The sequence below is a fragment of the Cervus canadensis genome, chromosome 1 (genome assembly GCF_019320065.1).
Source record: "Cervus canadensis isolate Bull #8, Minnesota chromosome 1, ASM1932006v1, whole genome shotgun sequence".
Taxonomy (NCBI): domain Eukaryota; kingdom Metazoa; phylum Chordata; class Mammalia; order Artiodactyla; family Cervidae; genus Cervus; species Cervus canadensis.
The window spans coordinates 27,845,510-27,855,050 of NC_057386.1; positions in this window are offsets into that span (position 1 = coordinate 27,845,510).

Sequence of the window (9,541 nt, forward strand, 5' to 3'; positions counted from 1 at the left end):
AAATTATTTAGCTGGATTGAATCTTATTTGCAGCACTTGGGATCTTCGTTATGTCATGCGGGATCTTGCATTGAGGCTCACAGACTCTCTGGTTTTGGTGCACAGGCTTAGTTGCTCCAAGGCATGTGGGATCTTAGTTCCCCGACTAGAATTAAACCCACATCCCCTGTATTGCAAAGTGGATTCTTAACCACTGGACCACCAGGGAACTCCCAGAAAACATCTACTTTTATCTCGGGGAACCAGAGCCATGCAGGCACATCCCAGCCTCAAGTGGGGGAGGGGAGGGGGAGCTGGCCTTTTAGAAAAACCAGGATCTCCTGAGGAGCTGGAGGTTTCATCCTATGAACTGTGGAAGGCAGTGGCAGGATTATTTCCCCCCTCATATAACATTTCTCCTGACTGCATACGTAATGCATATTCATTGTAAAAAACTTCGAGAGCCTCTTCAAGTTCTGCCTGCTTCCATCTTGACCCCCTGCAGTCTTTCCCTTTTTGCATCCATCACTGCGTCAAAACACAGATCTGAGCATGAGTCCCTCTTTGACGCCCTCCTGTCGCTCTTAGGAGGGAGACAAAGCTTCTTCATGTGTCTTCTCTCCAACGTCTGCTCTTCCCTGCTTTTCCAGTTCATTTACCCCCACACCCTCATGTGTATCTCAGGCAGACTGAGGGCCCCTCGTTTTCACTACTCACTTTGGACATTTTGTTCCTTTTCCTGGAATGACTGCTTCTTCTTTCTCGTCATCATGGATCTTCCACTCCATCCTTTGCTTTTCAGCTGAGTTATCACTTCTTCAGAGCCATCTTCTCCGACACCTTTGATTGGGTCACATCTCCACATTTATGCCCCATGCAACTTGAGATTGTATGTTTCCTTGTGATGGGTTGGTGTGAGTCTATAGGCTGTACAAACTGTAAGTCAGGGTAGGTTGTAAGCTCTGTGGGAGTTGACTGGCTCTGTTTTTGCTCATCATGCTGGAACACAGTGCTCAGAAAAAGCTGTTGATGAGCAAATACATAAATGAGTAAAATGCCACAGACGGTTTGAAAGGTGGTGGATTCCACTAAAGCTGTCGCCAGTGGTACCATTTGCCCTTGGCTTAAAGCAAACAAAGAGACTGTGTCCTTCTCTCGGGGAGCAGGACCTGCTTCAGTGGTTCAGCGTTTCAGCAGGAGCTGCGTCTGGTGGGGCCGTTATTTTAGAGTTCTGCTTTTTCTGAAAGCTCACTGACCCAGCTGCCTGTTCTCACTCCCTCCGTGATCTCATTAGGGAGGGAGTGTTTGGATTTAAACACGTTTGGCTGTTGAAGAACCCTGATTGCAAAACAGGGTGACTTCATGCTCTTCTTTTTTCCCCTTAGAAGCACAGTTCTCTTCACACTGGGGAAGCCTGGCAAGGGTTCCCCGAAAGAACAGAAAAATAGTGTTTCAGAGGCATCCTGTTTTCACTCCGTAAAAGGACCATTGTAACACGGCTTTTCATTGTGTGTGTGTGTGTTCATGTTCATCATGTTTCCATGTATCTGTCACAGAATGTCACAGCACCAGGTATTGGGTTCTCCAGTTTGGGTGAAGTTAAGCATTTTCATCCCTGACCTACCTGTGGACAGAAGTCCCCTCCCACTTAGCATGTGGGAACCCTATAACCCCGTCTCCGTGGGCCTTCAGACATAGCCAGCATTCACTTGGCAGAGTCACTTGTCCTCATTTCCCTTCATTTATTCATTCAGCAAACACTCAGAGCCCACAGGATGGATGACTGGGTCCGAATTTGCCACAGTGATTTCCTTGGCCTTTGATGACTTAGTCTCCCTCTTACGAGAGTGTAAGCTCCAGGAGGGCCAGGATCTTTGTCCACTTTGCTCACTGACATACCTTAAGGACCTAGAATAACGCCTTGCACTCAAGAAAGACTTGTTGACTGAATGGATGCATGTTACTATGTGCTCCAGGGACCTCTCTGGTGTCCAGTGGTTAAGAATCCACCTTGTGATTCAGGGGCCCTGGGTTTGATCCCATGTTGTGGAACTAAGATCCCACATGCTGCAGGGCAACTAAGCCCACACGCCAGAGCTAGAGAGAAGCCAGCACACCGCAATGAAGAGCCCAAGTGCTGCAACTAAGACCTGATGTAACCAAAAATAAATTAAAAAAAATATGCTCTAGACACCTTCCTATTTTTTACCTGTCTAGCACTCAGCATCTATGCCCCCCACCCACTGTCACTTGGGATGAGAACCCTAGTTTTCCATGAGGAAAAATCCTCTCACTTTCAGACTCTAGGATGTGGAAAGAGATTAATCTTTTTGTTGTTGTTGTTGGCTGAACCACCTGTCATGTGGGATCTTAGTTCCCTAACCAGGGATTGAACCTATGCCTCTTGTGGGTTCTTAAGCTCAGGTACTTAATAACTGGGCCACTAGAAAAGTCCCAAGGGAGAAGGCTAATCTTACCCCTAAGACTCAAGCTGCTAAGACTGGATCTCAGGTCTACTGTTCGATTTCCTGGGAGGAGAAGGTCTCCCCCAAGAGGACATGAAATGGGAAGGCTGTCACTGTTGGGGCCACCATATAGTGACTGCTTGCCTGGGAGTGGAGCCCAGACTGAGGATGGCAGAGCTTAGAGAAACTGAGAATCACTGAGTTCTGATGACATTGCTTTTTCTGCTTCCGCTAGTGTCCATCTGTATTAGTTTTCTAGAGTTGTCACAACAAAGTGCCTCAAACTGGTTGGCTTAGAAATCCAGGCATTTTGGATTTGGGCCCACCCTAATGACCTAATTCTAGCTTGATTACCTCTGTAAAGACTGTATTTGCAAATGATGTCACATACACTGGTACTAGGGCTTAGAACTTCAACATTTTCTGGGGGGAGGTGGGGAGGGACACGATTCAGCCCTTAGCTCATCTCTTGCAGCTGAGAGCTTTACACACTTAATGTTTCATGAAGCAAATCAAGTTCCATGAGGCAAGTCAGTAATATCAAGTTTGTCTTCACCTTCTGGCGTTGGTCCATCTCACCGAAGTTTGCAATAAAGTAGCCAATGATCAGCATTTATTTCCTGCATATCTTCTGCATGGACTTTGATCTGGGCACAAGGTCCATTGGAGGTCAGAAGAGCCACAGACCACTTCCACGTTCCTGGACTTATAAAAAGCAGAAATGAGAAAGCAAGTTTCTAGATTCTTTGTGAGAGTTTTCATGTTTATGTGGAAAAAGTAAAGATTTTATGCTCTGCGTGGTATGTCATCAGGGGAATTGCGAATTAAAACACACACTTATTAGAATGGCTGAAATCCAGAACACAGACAACAGCAGGGTCTGGAGAAGATGTGGAGCCAAGGGAACTCTCCTTGGTTGCTGGTGGGGATGCAAAGTGGTGCAGCCTCTTTGGAAGACATTTGGTAGTTTCTTACAGAATGGAACACTTTTGCTGTGTCGTTGTTGTTCAGTTGCTAAATTGTATCTGATTCTTTGCGACCCCATGGACTACAGCACACCAGGCTTCCCTGTCCATCACCAACTCCCAGAGTTTGCTCAGACTCATGTCCATTGAGTCAGTGACACCATCCAACCATCTTATCCTCCAGCAATTGTGCTCCTTGGTATTTATCCCAATGAACTTAGATCTTCATTCACATAAAAAGCTGCACACAGTCATTTACAGCACCTTTATTCGTAATTGCCAAAACCTGAAAGCAACCAAGATGTCCTTCAGTAGATGGATGGGAACACTGTGGTCCATCCAGACAATGGAATACTATTCAGTGCTAACAAGAAATGATCTATCAAGTCGTGAAAGGATACAGAGGAATGTTAAGTGCCTATAACTAAGTGAAAGAAGCCAACATGTAAAGGCTTTATACTGTATGATTGCAACTGTAGGACACTCTGGAAAAGGCAAAATTATGGATACAATGAAAAGATCAGAGGTTTCCAAGGGCTTGGGGGAGTGAGGTGAATATATAGAGGATTTTTAGGGCAGTGAAAATATTCTGTATGATACTATAATGATGGACACAGGTCCTCTATACATTTGTCCAAACCCATGGAATGTGCAGTTTCAAGAATGAACCTTAAGGTCAACTATGGACTTTGGGGATTCTGATGTCTCAGTGTAGATTCATCCTGGGTGAAGCATGTCTCACTCTGGAGGGTGATGCTGATTATAGGGAAGCTATGCATATGTGGGGGCTGGGGGTGTATGGGAAATTTGTACCGCCAGTGTGTTTAAACAGGAAATCATCCTAGAAAATAAAGTCCTTATACAGAGTGCCTCCCAGGTGGTGCTAGTGATAAGGAACCTGCCAGTGCAGGAGACTTAAGAGATGCGGGTTTGATCCTTGGGTGGGGAAGATCCCCTGGGGGAGGGCATGGCAACTCACTCCAGTATTCTTGCCTGGAGAATTCCATGGACAGAAGAGCCTGGTGGGCTACAGTCCACAGGGTCGCAAAGAGGTGAATATGATTGAAGTGACAAACACAAACATGCACATACATACAGGGTGAAGTCGGTCAGAAAGAGAAAAACAAATATTGTACATTAATGCATATATGTGGAATCTAGAAAAATGGTATAGATGATCATATTTGCAAAACAGAAATAAAGACACATAGGAACCAACATATGAATACCAAGGGGGAAAGAGGGGGTGGGATAAATTGGGAGATTGGGATTGATGCATATACACTACTGTGTATAAAATAGTGAGAACCTACTATATAGCACAGGAACTCTACCCAGTGCTCTCTGGTGACCTAAACTGAATGAAATCCAAAAAAAAGGGGATATATGTATATGTATATGTATATGTATATGTATAGCTGATTCACTTTGCTTTATAGCTTTAAGCAATAAAAAGCAATGTTTTTTAGTTTTAAGCAACTCCAATGAAATAAAAATGAAAAAATGTATTTAAAAAAGACCCACCTCCCAGAGTAATGGAAATAAAAGCAAAAATAAACAAATAGGACCTAGTTAAACTTAAAACCTTTTGCACAATGAAGAAAACTATAAGCAAGGTGAAGAGACAGGCTTCAGAATGGGAGAAAATAATAGCAAACAAAGCAACTGACAAAGAATTAATCTCAAAAATATACAAGCAGCTCATGCAGCTCATGGAGCAGGAAATGGCAACCCACTCTAGTGTTCTTGCCTAGAGAATCCCAGGGACAGAAGAGCCTGGTGGGCTGCCATCTATGGGGTCGCACAGAGTCAGACATGACTGAAGTGACTTAGCAGTAGCATGCAGCTCAATACCAGAAAAATAAACAACCCAAGCAAAAAATGGGCCAAAGAACTGAACAGACATTTCTTCAAAGAAGACATACAGATAGCTAACAAACACAAGAAAAGATGCTCAACATCACTCATTATCAGAGAGATGCAAATCAAAACCACAATGAGGTACCATCTCATGCCGGTCAGAATGGCTGTCTTCAAAAAATCTGCAAACAATAAATGCTGGAGAGAGTGTGAATAAAAGGGAACCCTCTTATGCTGTTGGTGGGAATGCAAACTAGTACAGCCACTATGGAGAACAGTGTGGAGACGCCTTAAAAAACTGGAAATAGAACTGCCATACGAACCAGCAATCCCGCTGCTGGGCATATATACTGAGGAAACCAGATCTGAAAGAGACACATGTACCCCAATGTTCATCGCAGCACTGTTTACAATATCTAGGACATGGAAACAACCTAGATGTCCATTGGAAGACAAATGGATAAGAAAGCTGTGGTACATATACACAGTGGAATATTACTCAGCTGTTAAAAAGAATGCATTTGAGTCAGTTCTAATGAGGTGGATGAAACTGGAGCCTATTATACAGAGTAAAGTAAGTCAGAAAGAAAAACACCAGTACAGTATATTAACGCATATATATGGAATTTAGAAAGATGGTAACAACGACCCTATATGCAAGACAGCAAAAGAGACAAGGTTGTAAAGAACAGACTTTTGGACTCTGTGGGAGAAGGCGAGGGTGGGATGATTTAAGAGAACAGCATTGAAACATGTATATTACCATATGTGAAATAGATGACCAGTCCAAATTTGATGCATGAAACAGGGCACTCAAAGCCAGTGCACTGGGACAACACAGAGGAATGGGATGCGGTGGGGTGAGAGGGGGTTCAGGATGGGGGAACACATGTACAGCCCTGGCTGATTCATGTCAATGTATGGCAAAAGCCACCACAATATTGTAAAGTCATTCAGTTCAGTTCAGTTCTGTCGCTCAGTCGTGTCTGACTCTTTGTGACACCATGATGACTCTTTGCGACACCATGAACTGCAGCACGCCAGCCTCCCTGTCCATCACCAACTCCCAGAGTCCACCCAAACCCATGTCCATTGAGTCGGAAATGCCATCCAACCATCTCATCCTCTGTCGTCCCCTTCTCCTCCTGCCCTCAATCTTTCCCAGCATCAGGGTCTTTTCCATTGAGTCTTCTCTTCGCATCAGGTGGCCAAAGTATTGGAGTTTTAGCTTCAACATCAGTCCTTCCAATGAACACCCAGGACTGATCTCCTTTAGGATGGACTGGTTGGATCTCTTTGCAGTCCAAGGGACTCTCAAGAGTCTTCTCCAACACCACAGTTCAAAAGCATCAATTCTTTGGTGCTCAGCTTTCTTTATAGTCCAACTCTCACATCCATACATGACCACTGGAAAAGTAATTAGCCTCCAATTAAAATAAATACATTAAGTTTAAAAAAAGGTAATGCTTTTCAATATACTTAGTAAGCCCCGTGCAATACAATTGCAGTATGTTAAATTAATTATAGGATTTCCAAAAAATGAGCTCAGTCACTTAGTCATGTCTGACTCTTTGTGACCCTGTGAATGTAGCCTGCCAGGCTTCTCTGTCCATGAGATTTCCAGGAAAGAATACTGGAGTGGGTTGTCATTTCTTTCTTCAGGGTTCTAAGAAATAGTAGTTCAATAATGGACAGCAGGAGGTGCGCCAGGTACATTGCCAGTCCTTTATGGCACAGATGCAGCCGTAACTAAAACACAGCTGCTGCCCTCAAGAAGCCATTGACCATTTCTACCTTATAGCAAAGTGAGTCAGCCATATGTACACATATGCCCCTTCTTTTTTGGATTTCTTTCTCATTTAGGTCACCACAGAGCATTGAGAAGAGTTTCCTGTGCAACATTATGAAGCAACTATACTCCAATAAAAGTTAATTAAAAAGATAAAGGCAAAATTAACATCTCTGATAAATATTATTGTGTAGTACACACTTTGATGATATTTACAATATTGCTTTCATGCCTTTATATTTTTTTGTTTATGTGTAATTTATTTTTATTTACACACTTCTGTAACTATTAGGAGGGAATTGCTCAGATCTAATATACCAATGAATATGTGTGTGTGTTAGTCGCTCAATTGTGTCTGACTCTTTGCGACCCCATGGATTGTAGCTCTCCAGGCTCCTCTGTCCATGGAATTCTCCAGGCAAGAATACCGGAATGGGTTGCTATTTCCTTCTTTAAGACCAATGAATACATAATGGCCAAAAAAAAAAAAAAGAGGAAGAAGCCATTTGACCCACTGGGGGTAAACATGCATGTGAAGAAGTGATGCTGTTACCGTGAGACATGTATGCACGGCACATTGGGAACCTCCAAGGGGGAGTTAGGGGCTCTGCCTGGTGGGATGAGAGGCCTCATAGAGGTGAAGTGAGCCTCAAAGAATGAGCGGTTTTGCATGTAGAGAAGAGGGCTTTTTGGGTGGAGGGCCCAGCATGAACACACCTGATGGAGCTGGGAATGGGGAGCATTCTGGAGCCTCACTGGCTCAGCTCAAAGGGAAGCAACCCCCCCAAATTTCCACTTGGTTTCTACAGGGCAAGATTTTGCTTTCATGCCCGCAACCCATCATGAGGCTTTTGAGTCTCTCCTCCTGCTCGACTGTGGGGGGCTGTTGGATGGTGGGTGTCTGTAGTTGATGGGTCACTCAGGGTCAACAGCTGAGATCAGCTTGACCACAGTCCCTTGCTCTCAGGGCTGTAGGACTCTTACTGTGGACTCGGCTCCCTCCACATCTCTCCTCCCGTCCCCTCCACCTGCACCCTCTATAGCTTCAGTTTCAACTGGGAGCAGCGGGAGCTTCTATTAATAGTCACCAAAAGACTCTGCCCACAAAGCGGGAGACTGGGGTTTGATCCCTGAGTTGGGAGGATCACCTGGTGAAGGGAATGGCTACCCCCTCCAATATTCTTGCCTGGAGAATTTCATGAACAGAAGCTACAGTTCCTGGGGTTCCAAAGAGGCGGATACGATTGAGTGACTACATACAATAAGAGGTGGAATTAGGTATGTGGATCTCTTGTGAAATAAATTATGTAACACTACAAAGAGTGTAGTTTCTTTTCAAAGAGAAAAGAAATTCCTGTGGGCTTGCCTGGGTCTGGAGCACTGCACGCAGCACTTTGTCTTGAGTTGAGAGTGAGGGCTGACCGGGTAAAATCCGTTATCTCTGACCTGATAACACGATTCTGAGCTGGGGGCTCTGAGGCACAGAGTGGCAGTCTACCCGGACCATGTGGGGTGCCGGGACTGGCCTGAAAGCGCTGTGTGTATGTGGCTTGGTGTCTAATGCACTCTCTGCTGTTTGCTATCTTCTTAATAACTTAGTGACTCTCATGATTTGTTGATGGGCCTTCCATTTTCTTACACTGATGATCTCGAAAGGTAGGACATGAGGAAGAACGTAACCAGGAAACATTTCTATCATCTACCTATCTAGGTGTCTGTCTAGGTAGCTTGCTAGCTAATCTATCATTGCCTGTTTTTTTTATTAACTGTAACTTTCATCTATTCTCTTATCTAATCTTTGGCATATACTTGGAAAGATAACTCAGAAGGTGGTTTTCTTCTTTTTTTTAAAATAGCTTTATTGAGATACAATTCATATGCTATAGAATTCATCAATCTAAATTGTACAATTCAATGGTTTTTTTTTTTTCTGGTATAATTAGCAGAGTTGTGAAACCATCTCCACAGTCAATTTTTGGGGGGCATTTTCATCTCTCTAACAAGAAACCCCATAGGTTTTAGCTGTCATGTCCCCAACTTCTCCATCCTGCCCAGCCCCTGCCCAGGGCAACCCCACTTTACTTTCTGTCTTTATGGATTTATCTATTCTGGATGTTTCATATAAATGGAATCACCACATGCTATCTTTTATGACTATCATGTAGCCTTTATCCATGTATGTTCTGGAGTTGATTCTTCTTATAGACTGTGTGTCCATGGACAACTCACTTACCATCTCTGTGCCTCACTGTGTTCACTTGTAAAATGGGGATTGAAGTAGTGAAACCTGCCTGTTAGCACGTGGAGAAGATTTTGAATGGTGGATCAGGGAGGGCCTGGTGAGTTGAGGACAGTCCCTGGCATGGGGGTCATGTAGCCGGAGCCAGCGCTTGATCCCTGGTCGTCCTAACTCATTGTGCACCCACTGAAGGGAGGGTGGGGCTGAGCACGAGCTGCAGGGCGATCATGGGGGAGCCAGGGAT